Genomic DNA, 17,504 nt, shown 5'->3' with positions numbered 1-17,504 from the left:
CCATTTCTGCCAAGGCACCATATTCAGTGCTGGCCCAAGAGAGATTCCCAGCATGCAGCTGCTCCTGAGGGCCACTACCCTGCCGGGCACAGAGTGGGGTCAGGGTAGCACCCTCTGCAGGCCGATGGACCTGTTCAGCAAGCACTGTCCCCTGCCAGCCCCAGGCCTCATGGCCCACTGAGGAGCACACTTCTGGATAACCCTGCCCCTGTCCCATCTGGAGTCCTGCTCAGTTTTATTCAGTAGGGTATGTTTATGGTTTCATTACGGTGTGTATATGCCTGGTGTGCACAGATTGCCCATATTTAACTTCCCCATCTTGGTGAGTCATGTTTATTATATACATGATGACGATGACTAGGTGTCTTCTGACGAAACTCAGTGGCAGTAAGATGAAGGCCGGGGATTAAAAAAAAACAAAACAAAAAAAAAAAAAAAAACAAGGTGTGGTGAGCTCCAGAAGTCAGCCCTGGCCGTGGAGACTCATTTAAAATGGACAGGGATTTGGAATTTTGATCCAACTGATGCTCGAATGATAGCTTTTTGTAGTATGACTTTTTTTTTTCATGAATTTTGTTCAGCTACATGTCAAGAAGTCCTATTTTTAGAAGTTCCTCTATGGACCAGCTGGTTTCTGAATATTGTTCAGTGCACTTAAAAGAATGGCAGGCGAAGGAACAAGTTTGTTTGAGACAGCGCGTGCTGCCGGGATCTACACGATCCCAGGCTGGACCCAGGTGTGCCTGACTCCAGAGCTCCTCGCCCTGTACCCTGATTGGATGTTCATGTGCACACACCGTGAGTGTCATGGGATGGAATTTAAGTTTCTGTTCTTTGACTGGGCGGTGTTCCAGTGTCTGTAACCACACAGGCAGGTCAGCTGAAGGCAGTCTTCATCATAGGGTCAAGTGCTGCTGGGTACCGCTGACCCCGGGAGCTGTGTGTCAGGCCAGACTCAGGTCTGTGTGTGGGAGTGTGTTTAGAGATGCTGAAAGGCCTGAGCAGGCTGGGGGATCCAGTTGCCATCCATTGTACAAGGGACCTGCCAGCCAGATTGGACTTGCTTTGCCAAAGCCGGGAGAGTCTGTAATAGCTTGGTCTCTTGCTCCACGACACACAGTGTGCGTGTGGAGGCCACTGCTTACTGTCTGTCCTCAGAGCTCCAGGCACAAGAAGGACTGTGCTCACCGCCTGCTCTAGGCCCAGTGCAGTGCATGACCGAACCCTGGGTGTTCACCCATCTGGGGGCATCGAGACCCCAAACCCGGGAGATCACCAGGTGGAAGGGCTTGGAAGTGAGAGCTGCTGAGCCAGGAAACACGTCAGCTGGACCTAACCCTCAGAGCCCCTCATCTATAAACCAGGTCCCCAAAGGCACATTCTCTATCTCCCAGGTTAGCAGTGATTTACCTTTAAAGGCATCCGGTCTGTATACTGAGAAGACGTCTGATAGGTGGCTCTCCACTAATTCAGAAACACTGTCGCTCTTTGTTCATTGGCTAGGTATTTGCCCTTGTCCCCACCATAGTTCATCTCACAGGATTGGGGTTGGACTGGGATGGTTCTGGGATTCTCCGTGTCTGTTCAGTGTGTACTAATACACTGCCATCTTTAACTGCCTCCTCCGCACCCTAGAGTGTTCATTAAACCAAGGAAGGTTGAATTGGTTTGGTTTTTTTTTTTTTTTTAAAATAAGACCTTGTATAAGATCTGAGGGATGTTGGTAGAACACTTGGATAGCATGCATGGTCCCTGGAGTCAATTCCCAGTACCACAAACAAAACCTCATTGAAGTACAGTTACTATTGACATTATTAGGTTAAACAGATTGTTGAGTTAAGGCTCCCAAATGCATATTTTTAACATTTGCCAATGTGTTAAGTATCTGCAGTTTAGTTGCTGTCCTCTTCTTAGGACCACTGGTCTTTCAGGGTTAAAGGCAGATTGGTTACTGTGCTGAAGCCTCGTTAGAAACACTTGTATATGCCTGTGATCTTGAAATTATGGGAAATGTATTTATTTTATTTTGTTTTGAAACAGGGTCTCACTGTGTAGTCCTAGCTGGCCTGGATCTTGCTTATGTAGATCAAGTTGGCCTCAAACTCACAGAGCTCTTCCTGCCTTAACTTCTACCTCCTACATGAGAGGAGGCCATGTACCACCATGCCTGACTCAGGGAAAAGTATGAATGCAAGACTGCACTCTCTAAGTGCTTGGAAGAAAGGGGAAAAGATCATTTAGGAATCCTGTTGCTGTGTTTTGTGTTTGAACAAGGTCTTTCTAGTGTCCTCCACCATCTGAGAGATGTATGCTGGGGCCTTTTTTTTTTCTTTAGCCTTACAAATGAGGCTCTTGTCTAAATGTCCTCAAATTACAGAGTCAGAGGATATCAAATGCGAGGAGACCTCAGATTGTGTGTGTGTGTGTGTGTGTGTGTGTGTGTGTGTGTGTGTGTGTTCATTTGTGGGCATGTGTGCGCAAGAATAGAAAGTCATATGAAGTGTCTTCTTCAATAGCTCTCTACCTTATCTTTTTTTTTTTTTTTTTTTTTTTTTGGTTCTTTTTTTTCGGAGCTGGGGACCGAACCCAGGGCCTTGCGCTTCCTAGGTAAGCGCTCTACCACTGAGCTAAACCCCCAGCCCCCTACCTTATCTTTTGAGACAGCGTCTTTCATTGAACTTGGAGCCAGTCTGGCCAGCATTCCTCTGAGGTCCACCTCTCTCCCATCCACCCCAGCTGGAGGTACACATTTCTATGCTCAGCTTTTAATGTGAGTGTGGAGACTGAACTCAAATCCTCATGCTTCCATGGCAAGCCCTTTTCTGGCTGAGCCATCTCCCTAGCCTTCGATTGCAGCTTTTCTATCCAAAACTTCAAAGCAGCCAAGACAAATTTGAATCCCTTGTGTGAGCTTCTCCTCAGGCAGGCCATACTAGCAATTTAGTGCTTAGCTGGTCAGAATAGAAAATGAAATGTGAGTTAGAACATGTCTAGCTATATAACATACTGATATTATCAAAATTAAGATTAGTACTTCCGTGACTACCCGAACAAGATGTCTGCCCTGAGGGCACTTTTGATCTAATTAAAAGTGTCAGGATGGGTACTAGGGGCTAATAGAAAATGGCAATAAGATTAGGGGTGAAGTGTTTGACAGGAGCTGAGACAACCTTTAAAAGCTACCACTGTCTACAGCTGTTCTCTTCACTGGCTTTGAGGACGAGTGTTCAGGCTGCCACTGTCATCCTATCTGTGGGTGTTCTCATTTGAGCCTATTCACTGTGTGGTACTGTAACCAATGTGTAAACTTCCCTGGGCACCAGACCCCTGTAGCCATCCATGACCTCACCTCATCCTCAGAAGTCACTGTTGGCCACTCCCTTCTTCCAGAGAGATTGTGACATCATTTTATACGACCCCTAATGTTTGGGTGGGGTTTTTGAGTCTTGTTAATTTAAGACATGGAGTGACGATTTTGTGGGAGAGGAGGCACAGGGAAGGGAAGTGATGCCTAGCTCAGACGACTTGTAGGAAGGTCCCCTCTGCTTGGCACATAGGGCGGGAGTAATTCAACCCAGCAGGGCAGCCAGACATGGAGATGTTCTGTTTATAGTGAAACCTCCTTCAGACTCAGAAATCGCTTCTGTTTTTTGTTTGTTGTTTTGTTTTTATTCAGGACAGACTTTTCTAGACTTCTCAAACCCAAAGGCTAGAAGCCATTCAGACTCCCAGAGGCTACAAGGAGAAGAATGAAAGGCAGTAGTTAATTGTGATGTTGCTTCCAGGTAACTCAGCAACTCTGTGTTAAGTGCACACCCCTCGAATGGATGGACGCCTGTACATCCATGGCTTTGAGATTTTCTTCCTGGGTTAGGGATTTAGCTCAGTGGTAGAGCGCTTGTTCGGTAGAGGCCCTGGGTTCGGTCCCCAGCTCTGAAAAAAAAAAAAGAAAAAAAGAAAAAAGTGATTTTCTTCCCCCAAAATTTCGAACACAGCTAACTTTCATGAGTGTCTTTTAGGCTTTTAAAAGGCTCTTTTATTGTGCGTTCTTGCTACTTTATTACTTCATCCTCTTAATCCTGTGGAGCGCGTTTCAGCCTCATTTAGAAAAATGATGGTGAATTCCAAGTGAAAATAAATCTGAAGGCTTCGTTCTAAGTCGTGAATGTTTATCGCACAGTTACTATTTATTAGCCCTGATCCTGGGGAAAGTTTTACAGCTGAAAGAAGTGAGCCAGGGTTGCCGGGTTTGCCAGGACTCCTTGACAGGGTTCTTGGAATGGAGCAGGACTATGGGTGTTAGTTTATAATTTTATTATCAGGAATAGAATGAATCATGGTCACCAAAAAAAAAAATCTCAAGTGATAAACAAGCCAATAAAGTTGCAGGATGAATTCTCGGAGGGGGGGGGGGGAAAGGAGTAATTATTTGAATTATATTTGCCTGTTTAATTAACATTTATTGTCTTTTGGGTAACAGGCACTGCTGGGTACTTTTACATCTGCTATTTTATTTAATTACAAAGAGTTCTTCACTTGCAGATAAGATTTCCCAGGGGCTTCCCTGGGCTAATGAGTTAGCCTGCCTGGTGTTTCTCAGGCCCAGCTGCTCATGGGGATCACCTAGGGAGCTGCAGGGCCATCTGGTTGCTGGGGCTTCCTCCTCTGGGATCCTATTTACCTGTGTAGGGTTGGCACCCAGCAGCAGCATATCAAAACTCTGGACAAGCCAGCTAAGTTACTTCACTCGCAGAGGAGAGTTCCACCCGAAACTTCTCAGCAGTAAGCAACTGTTGTGAAGTTCGGCAGCTGAGTTTGTGGTGCCATGTGGAATACACCCAACACCTGTTTTCTTTCTTTCTTTTTTTTTTCTTCCCTTTGTCTGTTTCCCATTGAGTGGGGTGTGGGGAGTGTCGGGATAATTATGGAACGAGAAACAGCCTGGCAAAACGTTTCCTGAAATGTCTCAGCTCCAGAATTTGCCGGGTTAATTTATAGTCTGACTTTCCTCTGCTGTGTTGATCAGAGACATCCTGTAGGTGACTCACCTGCTAAGAGGCTGTCTGTGTCTGTGTGTGGTGGGGTGGCACGTGTGTAGGGGTCAGAGAATAATTTGTAGACGTCAGTTCTCTCCCTCCACCGTGGGTGGACCTCAGGTTGTCAGGCTGGGTGGCAAGCATCTTAACCCACTGAACCCTCTCATTGGCTCTCTTTCTTATGAGCAAAACAGAGAGACAGAGACAGACAGACATGCAGACAGACAGAACCAACAAGCACCTTGGTGCAAGAATGGAAATCATAGGATAATTCTGTTGAGTCAGGTCTCCTACCTTATGTGTGTTCTTTAGGTTTGTGTAGCAAATGCCTTTGTGCCCACACTTTGATTTTTAAAAATATTCATTTATGCTCTGATATGTGTGTGGAGACACGTATGTGGCGGTCAGAGGACAGTCTGTGGGAGTTAGTTCTCTCTCTCCTACCATGTGAGTCCTGGAGATCAAACTGAAATCATATTTGGCAGCACGCATCGTGTTCAGCCATCTTGACACCACCACCCCCTTGTGTTTTGAGACAAGGTCTTTCACTGTCTCAGGCCTCAGCTTACCAAGTAAGCCAGACTGGATGACTAGTGAGATCCAGGGCTGGCCGTTCCTGATGTGGGCTAGGTGGGCTTCACTGGTAAGTGACCCCCTAATGTCCAGTCTCTGCCCTCTGATTGACTCCCTCTTGCAAATGGCCTAGCAACAAGTCTAACTAGAGTCAACAATAAGGGCTGTTGGCTCTGCTTAGATACTCTCCTGCCTCTGGACAGCTGGGGCTTGCTTGTAGCTGTCATTGTGGATAGAATCCCCTTGGGGAAGCTCTGCTCAGGTCCTCAACACTTATCAGGCTGAGTTAATGGAATACCCTTGCCTGCCCACGTCTGTCCTTGTACCTACCCTCTGGCCATTTTAACTGGACTTGCTCTTGATATGAGAGCCCTGGGTGGCTGTAAGTTTCAGTGTGTGGCCTCTGAAGCCACAGTTCTGGCACCGTGAGTGCTTAGGGACCTTCTGTATCTTCACTGTAGCAAAGTCTGTTAGATCTCAAAGAGGGCAGGGGACTTGGCCCAAGTTAGGTGACTCTGGAAACTGTGGTGAGTCTGTGGTATACCCCAGTTTCTGTTTGCAGGAAACTTGGGAGTGAGAGATTGTCAGTCACCTGTCTTCAGATACCACCCTCCTTCTGCCATGGCATTGTGTCCGGGGTTTGCTCCTAAGATATACGGTGGTCAGCTTCCTTACTGTTTTTAGAAACAAAGCAAGCCAAGACGCAGTGAGAGTTCCCATGTCTTTTCTCATTTCTAGGATTTTGTGCAAGGCTTTAAAAAGTTTCCCAAGTAAAGAGCTTCTCCCTGTATTCTGTTCTAAAAATTCTTGTCCAAGAATCAGAACAAGAGGGATAGGAGAAGTGACAGTTATGTGTCTATGTGTGTAGTATGTATCTACATGTGTAATTTGCATATGGTATATATGTATGTATATTATGTATGTACCTATGACATGGGTGAGTATATGTGGGGTATATGTATGCATGTGTGGCATATTTGTAGTGTGTATTTTCTGTCTTATATACATATATGGGGTATATAAGTTGTATATGTGATGCATGTATGTAGTATGATGCATGTATGTGGTATGTGTATGTATGGTATACATGTGTATGCATGTATACTTTCATATTGTGATAGGTTATGTTTAAGTGAACTATGTATGATGTATATTCATTGTATGTGTGGTGTGTTCCATATATGTATATATGTGGTTTATAGTTGTGTGGTGTATGTTTCATTTGTACATGTATGTGGTATGTTTTGTGTACATGAATGTGTACATGTGTATGGCATGTAATGTGTTATGTGGATATTGTGCTTGTATGTGTGCAGCGTGCATGTAGTGTGGTATACAGGTATGCTTGTAGAATGTGAGGTGTATAGGGTGTGTGTATATGGTGTCCATCTGTGTGTGATATGGTTTATGTACATGTGTGCATACACATTGGAAGATATGTCTGTGAGCATGGCTTAGACAGCCTTTCAGATGAGTCTTCTCTTTCTTTAAGCCATTTGTGATGAGTTTAAAAGAGAATGTTAAAGCATACAACCAGAACAGGGGGAAAGCACTTGCCCCTGTGAACAGAAGCAGAGCTGGCTAAGCACACAGGGTGACAGCAGCAGACAGTAGTCTCCAGAGACAATGAGGCCTGGCCCCACACCTTTTGTGAGTAAAATGAAGCGGGTTAAGTGGCTTCCGCTATTTTCAGAACTCAATGGAAAGCTAAGTGAAAACTCCCAGGCAGCTGAAGATTTGATCCTAGAAAAGGGCACTCATTCTGCTCACCTATCTGGCAGTGAGTGTGTCTAGACACCTCTGCCTCCATTTCAAGCTGAATGCTGGTCACGTGTTAAGAGGGATGTTGTTGAACCCTGGTTTTCTGAAAACTCTCTTTGATTTATAAGCTTCTGATCTAAGAGATTCATTTCCGAGAGTGAGAAGTCTGAGGGCACTGTGCATGTTTTCGTCTTCTCTGTGCAGAACAGAAACCCCAAACAGGAAATGGTTCAGGGACAGAATGACTGAGATCAGTTCTGAGTCAAGTTGAACTGAACATTTTTTTTTTTTTTCTGGAACCAGGGCTTCTGTAGCCACTCAGAATTCTAGGACCTTCTCTCCTAGAACTTGGAATCTCAGAGGACAGCATGGCCCCACCCCACACTCTTCTGAGTCTATGGAGTCCAGCCTAAATGGTCCTTAGTTACAGATGTTTTCAGCTTTGCCCTTTCTATGCAACTGTCTGCAAATTACTTCTCAGAGTCAGCTCCTCCTTCCGCATCTCCATTTCTCCTATCCCTCCCTTTCCTTCCCCATCTCTTCTCTCCTGTCCCCCTCTTTCCCTCCCCATCTCCCTTCTCCCCACCACCTCCTCCTCCTGTTGATGACTAGATTATTTTCAGCACTAAGTGAGAGAAGTATTTGAGAAACACCACAGCTATGTGTGTCTAACCTTGATCCATGGGCTACATACTGCAAGGGTAGTTTTGAATGTAGCCCAATACAAAATTGTAAACTTAACTTAAAATGTGACATTTAAGGAGTCTTATTTCATTTGCTTTTCTTTCTGAGACAGGGTCTCACTCTAATTCTTGATGGTCTGGGACTCACTGTGTAGACCTGGGTGTCCTTGAACTCACAGAGATCCACTTGCTTCTGCCTTTTGAGCACTGAGATTAAAGGAGTATGCCTTCATGAGTTTCTGTGTATCAGATATGTGCAGGTACCTGTTGAGACCAAAAGGGTGTCAGGTCCCCTAGAACTGGGGTAATAGTTGCTTGTAAATTGCCTGATGTGGGTGATGGGAACTGAACCTGGATCCTCTGCAAGAGCAGTAAGCACTCTTAACCACTGAATGATCTCTCCAGTCCAAACATGACGTATCTGTGTGATGTTCATTTTTGTAACTTGATTGCAGAAGTTTGTTTTATTTTCCTTGTTTAGTTTTTTTGAGGCAGGGCCCAAAATCAGATGAACAAAAACAAAACCCCAAAATTATGGCTTTCCTGGAACTCACTGTGGAGACCAGATTGGCTCTGAACTCACAAGAAATCCTCCTGCCTCTGTCTCCCAAGTAGTGGGATCCAGGGCACCATGCCCAGCACTTGCATAGTTCTTGGGCATGGTCTTTGTAGATGACAGTCCTCTGATGGTACCATGCCAAGAGACGGGATGCTTCGGTATGATATGTCCACTTACAAGTCGTCTTCTCAGACCATGTTACTAGTAGTGAAAGGGAAGCATTAACAGTCAAGGCCAGGATTTACTAGTGGCTTTCATCATGATGCTGGAGCTCCTTTAATCACTGCTGTCACTCTTCCTACAGGAGAAGGCACCGAGGCCCGGAATCTGGGTAATCCTTTCAAGGCTGCCGCATTGGTAAGTAACAGAGCTGGTATGGGAGCCTAGCCACTTGGCTCTAGACCCTGTGCTGCTCACTCTCACTTGGAAGAAACAACAGAGGGGACTTTCACTTCAGTAGAAGTGTCCCCGCCCCATGGAAGTGACAGCACATAATGCATCGTCTCCTTCGGCCTATGAACACTGAGAATCTGAAGGCTGTTGAGTCAGATTAGTAATTTAAATAACTAATTTTGGAGGCGAGGTGATACTTCTACACTTCCTGTCATAGGTAACAATAGCAGCTAAGATTTCTGGGACATAGACTGTGTGTAGACATTACCCAGGTCAGCTCTCACAGCAGCTCTACAAAGCTCAAGCTCATGGGAAGGAAGGACCTTGCCCGGTCACTCTGTCATTGAAGGCAGAGTCAGTATTCACACCTGACTTGCAAGCTAGTGCTGTCAACCAGTGTAATTTGTGTCGCCACCCTCTGAGGGCGCTTGTGGGAAAACCATTCTCCTGGAGCTCAAGTGCCCCCTGGCTGGCAGGGTACCTGTGTATTTTCTGACTTCTCCCCTCCACCCCCCTTAGTTTCCTCAGCAAATTCCACATGGCTGGCCAGCTTTGTGTTGTATGGAGCCCTCAGCACAGTGGCCCATGGCAGTCTCTACTCAGGCATCCTTTAATGTTTTTTTCATGGAGCTATGCGAGCCACTATACAGAAATCTTACTCTTTACAGCCGAATACATGTTTAAGGTAATATCTACGTTAGCTGCCCCACATCAGGAGACAGTATTTCTATCATGCTAGGAAACTCCCTAGAATTGCCTGATTGATCAGCACCGTGCTGATCTTTATCATGTCCGTGTTTTTAACTTAGACAGATGCAAGTATATTTTTCAATAAAACAAACTGAAGGCAAAAACACCTTAAGTAGCATAGGTGGCCATGCTGGCTGGCCTCTGAGTGTAGTGGGATGGATAGGAGGCCTGAGTCTGCTATTCTTTCTCTTAGTCTTGCTTCTCGGTGCCTTTTAAGATTTGAGCATCTTAGGCCATCAAGTGTCTCCTGTATTTAAAGATTGTAATTACCACACAGCATGCCCCCTAAATTCAAACCACCTCTTCCATATGGTGCTTCGCTTAAGACATTCAGTCCAGTGCTAAAAGAAAGACATATGTTGTATGTCATAAAAGATAGTCAGCTAGTCTTCAAGTGTGAGGCCATATGGGATTTTCGAACCACTTCGAAGTTTTCAGCTTGTCTATTACACTCTGATGTTAGCTGCTAAACCTAAATCTTACATTTATTGTTCAGTGGGGAGGGGACATTATCATGTGAACAACTTTTGGAGCCTGTTCTCTCCATTCTCTTCAATGTGGGTTCTAGGGATTGAACTCAAGTAACAAGGCTGGTGTGGAAAGTGCTAACACTTACTAAGCTCTATGAACAGCCTGTAAACCAGAATTTCAGTGCCAATCGGACTGACACATGAATGAGTGGGTTTAGTGACCTGGAAGTTTGTGCTGAGATGATCCACCAGGCTGATTTATTTGCACAAATACTTCCCAGTACAAATGTAGAGTTGATGGAAATAAAAGCATTGGGTCTTGGGGAGTCTATTAACAAAACATTCTAAAATCAACCGGAAATTCAGAGGAACATGTATGCCAGTGGTTATGTGTGAGCAAAAGCTGTGACACATATAGTCAAAGATACCAGTGACTGGGGTTTTAGTTCTACAGTGAGTCTAGAAGTAAGGCCTGATAGAAGGTGGAATTGAGCATCCTGGAGCCTTAAAGGAAATGTTTATTTCTTTATGAAAATGGGGCTAGAAAACTTCACTACCTGGAAGTTTACCATGAGTTGAAAGAATGTTACCTACAAATAAAAACTAAAGCAAGGGGGAAACAGTAAAATGAGCAAACCAGTCAAAATGAAATGAAATGAAGAGAGTCATTCTATTTAAAATCTAACAGAAGGGTTTAAGGAATGACTAGCTATAGGGAGGAAGTGAACTATCATACAATATTAACCACTACTAAGTGTGCCAGACACCGTTCTGAGTTCTTGGCTCAACTCACTCAATCCTCAGAACAAATTGTGAGGGGGCATTATCATGGCCATCTGTATTTTTATTTGTTTATTTTACATTTCTAATTAAAATATAATGACATCATTTCCTCCTTTCATCCCTTCTAATACCCTCTCCAGTCCCAACTTAATAGCCTCTTTTTGTTTATTATTGTTACAAACATATAGACAAATACATAGAACCCGCTGGGTCTGTTTTTATTCATCCTATGTATATGGTCAGGGCTGACCACTTGTATTGGATAACCAGTCAGGGGCTCAAACCTGGGAGGGCTAATTCTCCCTCTCAGCAGACATTAGAGCCCTGTAGTTCTCTGTCTAGGGGTTGGGTCGTCACGAGGTTTTCCCCCTTCCATGTTAACATGTCTTTTGGTATTGTTGTTGTTCGGGTCTTATTCAGCAGTCCTTTCTAAGAGTCACACAGCAGACTTTCTGGTACTCCGACTTTCAAGCATGACACCTCCTTGCCTCTCCTCTGCAGTGTCACCTGAGCCAATGACGTAGATGTGTCCATTGGAGCTGGGCTTCCCACAGCCCATTGGCCTTTCCATTGTGTCCAGTTGTCACCTCTATTTTATAGATGACAAGGAGTGTAGTGAAATCCTGTTATTCATGGTTGTACACTTGCACCGGTAAGGATGGAGCTGGGATTTGGCCCCAGCAAGAATTAAGAATAATCACCAAGTGGGAAAGGGATCTAGATACGGAAGAATAGTGAAGAGACATAGAGGGCAGTACTTTTCACCACATAGTGGGACTTAAGGAAAAACCACTCTAGGAAACATAAGAATTAAATGTCTTTTGAGATTTCCTGTAATCTTTGAGATCTAAGAATTTGGGAGCAGGTGAGCATCATGGGTAAAACATGCAGGGAAGGGTGGCAGAGAGAGCCTCGGTTTGCACCATAGTATATATTGATGTGTTCACCAATGTTTACAGCAGTCTCCCTAAGAAAAGGGGAAAAGACTGATTTGTAGCATTTGATGATTTCTTTTTTAAAGATTTGTCTTTACTTTTAAATTTTACTTTTTATGTGTATGGATGTTTTGCCTGTATGTCTGTCTGCATACCATGTAACACCCACAGAGGCCAGAGAGTGTGTCAAATCCTCTGGAATTTACAGACAGTTGTTAGCCAACCATGTGGGTGCTGGCAAGTCAAACCCGGATCCTCTGAAGGAATAGCCAGAAAGCCACTGACTAGTCCTGTATTTGCTGCTTTCTATAGTGTAAATATTCCCACGGTGACCAGTTCCAGGCTAGCAATGTAATGTCTCTACACTTGGAGTTGAGAAGCTGTGGCCATGGTTGGGTCTCTTGAAACAGCGTGAGCTGGCTTCAGCATGTCATTGGCTCACATGTCCATGCTATTTTAAGTTCTGATTCTGAGTTGTGCACCTAGGAGTGGAATTTCCAGGAAGTAGTAATGTCACGGGTGATTCATAGGGGCAAGAAGAGACAATGGGACGGGAGCAGAGCTCTGCCCTTCTTTCTTCCCCTGCACTTAAAAACATAACAGGAAAACAGCCTTTTGTGAATGTGGGCAGAGGTATGGCATAGTCCTCACAGTGTGACACCATATGCATTTAGCTAAACACTAGGTTGAAGTCCTCATCCTCCCAGGGTTTACGGCCTCCCTAGCCATGGGTTTTTGATGGGATTGGCAGTATCAGCTATGAGCTCCATCTTGTGCAGTGGGTCTCAAATCTAGTCATGGAACAGTTGGGTGCCCCATGACACTTGTGCCACCATTGCATATCTTGCCTGACAGGTTAATGTAATTGGTAGGGTTCACAGCAGAACAGGGCCAATGGTTCCCTTTCTTTTCCAGTGGCCTGTACAGCACCCTCCATCATCATAAAGCTAGAGAGTAGGAAGGGAGCTTGCTCTTAGTTCCAGCTTGATTTCTCTGTCTTGCAACCAAGGGGTGGGGTGTGTGTGTGTGTGTGTGTGTGTGTGTGTGTGTGTGTGTGTGTGTGTGTGGTGTCTTCGGGAATAAGGTCTTAGATCTAGTTCCAGTAAGCATGCAAGAGTCTATATTCTTTGGGGCTTTGCTAACCAACAACTTATAAGGTAGTCAGGATTTAATTTTGAGTTGTAAGAAAAGCAATATTCAGAAAAGTAGGCATTCATATCTATGGAAAAGAGAGGAGCACGAATATATTTCCATAGCTGTCGCCATACACAACATGGATACTTTCTTGGCTCTGCTTAGAGTACAACTGGAAATCTGCTGTAGGTAGGTGACACCTGACGCCATGTCCTTTTATATGCATTTGAAGTTTTTTAAATTACTGTTATTTATAGACAGTTTTATACCTCAGGCTAATTTATAACTTGTTGTGTATCCGAGAACAATCCAGAACCAGTGATCCTCCTGCATCAGACAAGTCATGATACCACCATGTCTGGTCACATATTGCTGTTTGATGAAGAATCAATTGTACCTAAAAGTGTACTTGGGACTAAGCATGGAGGTACATGCTGATAATCCAAACCCTTGGAGAGGTAGGCAGATTGAAAGTGAAAGAACAGGCTGGGCTCCACAGAGGACAAGACAGAACTGCTTAGGGAGCCTTGCACACGAGAGCCCTTCCCAATTTTAGAGGGAGTCAGCAAGTCTCCAGTGGGAATCCAGCACTAAGTGCTAGGCACTTTTCTGTGCCATCAGTCTAGCCAGTACATATGCCACTGTAGTTCTCCTCAGTGTCTGACTCTGCCTGGATTTCCAAGGGATCTGTAAGTAGGTGATAAGTATCTGTGAATCCCATTTTCAAAATGACTGTGTGTGTGTGTGTGTGTGTGTGTGTGTGTGTAAGAGAGAGAGAGAGAGAGAGAGAGAGAGAGAGAGAGAGAGAAAGAGAAAGAGAAAGAGAGAGATAGACTGACTTGTGTCAAGTCCTGGCATGCAGTAGATGAATTTTGGTGGCATTATTTAGTGGGGTTTTATGAACAGGCACTGCTTAGCCATCCAAGGGGTTCAGAAGGTATCTCGTTTCCATGCCACCTGCCGCTAATCCCTGGCGCCCTCCACCCCCTGGGTTACTCGGAGGTATTTTGTCATTAATTGTCTCAACTTGTAGTCTATTTGCTCTGGAAAGTCAAAACTCTTGTTTCTGGAACAAATGAATCCCCAATGTATTTAGCAAGCAAGAGGGGTGAGAATTTGTCCCACTGTGTCATCCTTTTTTAGACTTATTTGATCCACCCACCGCCTGTCCAGGATGTATCATCAAAGGCCCCAAAGACACTGACTTCTGCTCACTGACAAAGAACATTCATGACCTTTCTTAGCAAAATAAATGTTCCCAGAGGGGCTTTCATTGCTGTCGCTGTTGCTGCGGTTGGCCACATGTCGAACTCATGAGCTGTTTTATAGAACCGGAGGTTTCTCTTCTTGGTGCTCCCTGGTTACGGTTTGGAAAGAAGTTCCCCAAGTGGGTTATACATCTTTATGACGCTGTCTGTGATCTGGTGAACAGTAACCCAAATAGGTGAGGAGACAGGGATGGCGGCCGGCTTATAGAGTCGGGAGATGGGGGTGGCAACGTCAGCTGACGGTGGAGATGCAGCTAAGAGTGTCACATCCCCTGCCTGCAGGTTCCCAGTGGTGGTTCACTTGGCTATGTGGTTTCCAGTTCTTGGTTCCATTAAGCTCTTGGTGGATCATTGCCTACGCGGCAGGCTGGGAGGCAGGGTATTAGTTTACTGGAAGATGGGTGTGAATCAGCAGTGATATCTGACTCCCTCAGACAGTCATGCTGTCCTCATTGCCTCAGTGGAGACGGGGAGTGGGCTTAAGTAGCGTTGCCCTGGGAGATCCTTCCCTGACGCCCCCTCCAGGCTCCAGTTGCCCTGTGGAGAATAACTTGACTGTATTCTTACTGGCTTTGCCCAGCTGTAGGAAAGAAAGGGTGGCCACCTCCTTGTTAGACTGTGAGCCAAGAAAGGTGCTTGGGGTCCACCTGCTTCCTGTGCTCACGGGAACTCAGACCTCCCTTCTTGAGATTCTTTCCATCTCCAGACAACTCCAGCTTGAGCTGGCTTCTGGGGAAAGGAGGCTTGATTGTCTCTCTACTTGAAAAGTTTAAAGACAGAATTTGAGGCATAAAAAATCTGCAGCCTAAAGTCTTGCCAAGTCTGGACATAGTTTTTCATCTCTGGACGAAACTCATTTCCTTTCCAGATCACTTAGTGCTTAGCGGTTCAAACAGGTTTAGAAAGGTCACCTTCCTTATAATCCAGCTGGAAGTCACAGAATTGAGTTTACTGTCCCTCTGGCTAACATGCACGTGCCCCAAACAGTCCCTGTTGCTAAGTGTACTCTGTAATCTGATTCGCCATTCTAGGACAAACACTCGGCCACTGGAGAAGGTAGGCTGGTCTCTGAATGTCTCCTGGGGCACGGGGACAGAGAATAAGTCCAGGGGCTCATTCCCCGAGGCAGTCTGTGGACTGTTTTTTGAATGATGGGTAGGCAGGAGCAAAGGAAGTCCAAGGAGACAGGTTTTAATTAGTGTTTACTGGATGAGTGAATGGACAGAGGAATGAGCAGAGGAGAGCTGGAGTGAGGGCTGGTTGTTCGGTCCGTGCTGTGGGCTTAACAGATGGAGCTTTGTAAAGAAGAGGGAGACTGCTTTGAAATCTAGCCATTAAATTAACTGAAATATTTACCAGGAGACGTGAGGAAGACAGACATGCGATAGCTGTTTCTGGGTGTATATAGGGCATTGACAGGGCAGGAGTGACAGTTGGGTCCCTACTCTGTGTCCTGAGTGCTGGAGAGACACTTTGTTCTCACCTCACTTTAATTTTTATTAGAAAAATCATGTTTTTTTTTGCTGGTCAGTTGGGTGGCTTAGTGGTTAAAGGAACTTGGTGCCAAGCCTGATTGACCTGAGTTCAGTCCCTGGGACACACATGTAGAAGGAGAAAACCAAGTTCTGCAAGTTGTTCTCTGACCTCCACATGTATGTGCGCACGTGCACGCACACGTGTGCACGCACACACATGCACACGTATGCACAGATGCGTGCACTGAAAGTCTTTTTAGCTTTCTATCTAGGACTAATTGTAATTAATATCTTGATATGCCTTTATGCCTTTCAGTCTTTTTCCCAAGTTACATGGCCTTTGGAAATTTAGGTGTTTATATGCTTGTTTATTTTGAGATTGGCTGTGTGGCCTTTGCACTCTCTGAAGTCCTCCTGCCTTATCCCCTTGAGTGCTGGGATTCCAGGTGTACACCACTGTACCCAGGTCTTATTTCATCCTGATAATTTGTTTTTGTCAGAGAAAGAGGCTATGTCTAGAGGTGTGGGTACCCTGGGGGTCAGGGTTCTTCTGTCTTCTGCCAGGCTTACAAACTCCCTTTGATTTCTAGGTCTTTGGCTTGGCTGCTGTCTGCCTGGCAGGCTGCACCATATCTGTCAGGGTTTCTTCAGGATCTAATCCTAGAATCTTGATCTCCTTGCCTTCTGTATTGTCCACTCATTTAGCTACTTGGTCAAATACTCAGGAAAGATTTCCTTGGTGCTTTGGCGGGGGGTGGGAGGGAGTGAATGAGGGAAACCCTCATTTCCCTGGAGTTTCAGTTTACCTGAGTTCCACATCCTTTCTGGTTGTTAGTCAACCCTCTAGCAATGTGGGGCTGTGATGGTGACAGCCACACTAACCAGCCCAGGACTCCTGGTCAGACAGTACATCTGGAAAGCTGGGAGATCTTGTTTAATGTATGCACATAATCTTGTGGGTTGCTGCTCCTAACAGGAATGGGTGTGTATGGTGGAATGGGGAGCTTGAAGCACACTTTCCCTCTTCCCAGTTTCCTGGAGCTGTGAAGCCCACCATTGTACACATATGATGACCCTGGTTTCTGAGTCTCAGAGCAGAGACATGGTCAGGAACAAGGTCAGCTGCAGAAAGGGAGGGTAATACACTCTGTGGGTCTGGCCTCTCCTGTTCCATGACATGGCTCCTTCAACCCCAGGGAGACCAGAATAGTTACCCCACTGTGCAGAATAGGGAGCTGGGGCCTTGGCTGGACTTACAGCTTGGTCCCGGGTCTCTATGGTTCTCTACACCTGGGACTTCTTTTAAAAGATCCCAGGCCAGGGCCTGAGGCCTTAAATGCTTCTGAAACTCCAGGTGGTTTGATTCTTTCTCCCATTCATTTACTGGAAAAAAAATTACTTGTTTGAAGGCCTCTGTACAGAAAAGCTGTTAAGCCCAAGTTCCAGGGTGACCAAGACCTGTTGGTGTCCTCCTCTGAGAGAACCTGAATTTCAGTTAAATCAACAGAAGTACGCTTACATGTCTGCCCATCCTTTTAGTGAGTCATTCAGGATGGATCATCAGGTGTGGTGTGCTGAGCTGCAACTGACTGAAGTCCCAGTTCAAACAGGGTAATCACCATGAAGTGATTGACAGGAGCGGGAAATGGCATGGGCTCCAGGCACGTTTTGATCAGGCTTGCTT

The 17,504-nt window shown here is 45.3% G+C and overlaps 1 protein-coding gene and 1 long non-coding RNA gene across 7 annotated transcripts in view; one reads left to right on the top strand and one right to left on the bottom strand.

Annotated features, from left to right (window-relative positions):
* Positions 1 to 17,504, top strand: part of Cyrib (CYFIP related Rac1 interactor B) — a 124,906-nt gene that overhangs the window by 30,032 nt on the left and 77,370 nt on the right. For all 6 annotated transcript variants that reach the window (XM_039078775.2, NM_001126267.2, XM_039078773.2 and 3 more), the window contains exon 2: positions 8,917 to 8,969. The gene's annotated coding sequence lies outside the window, so the exon portion shown is untranslated. The remainder of the gene's footprint in view (positions 1 to 8,916; positions 8,970 to 17,504) is intronic.
* On the bottom strand, positions 1,551 to 9,118 carry LOC134479920 (uncharacterized). Its single transcript, XR_010053835.1, has 3 exons — positions 7,380 to 9,118; positions 2,648 to 3,933; positions 1,551 to 2,524 (listed from the first exon to the last, which is right to left on the bottom strand). It is a non-coding gene; the product is annotated as an uncharacterized LOC134479920 (long non-coding RNA).

Source organism: Rattus norvegicus, chromosome 7 (assembly GCF_036323735.1).
Source record: "Rattus norvegicus strain BN/NHsdMcwi chromosome 7, GRCr8, whole genome shotgun sequence".
Lineage (NCBI taxonomy): Eukaryota > Metazoa > Chordata > Mammalia > Rodentia > Muridae > Rattus > Rattus norvegicus.
The sequence above is the reverse complement of the archived record's forward strand: the minus strand, read 5'-3'. Positions and strand labels throughout refer to the sequence as shown.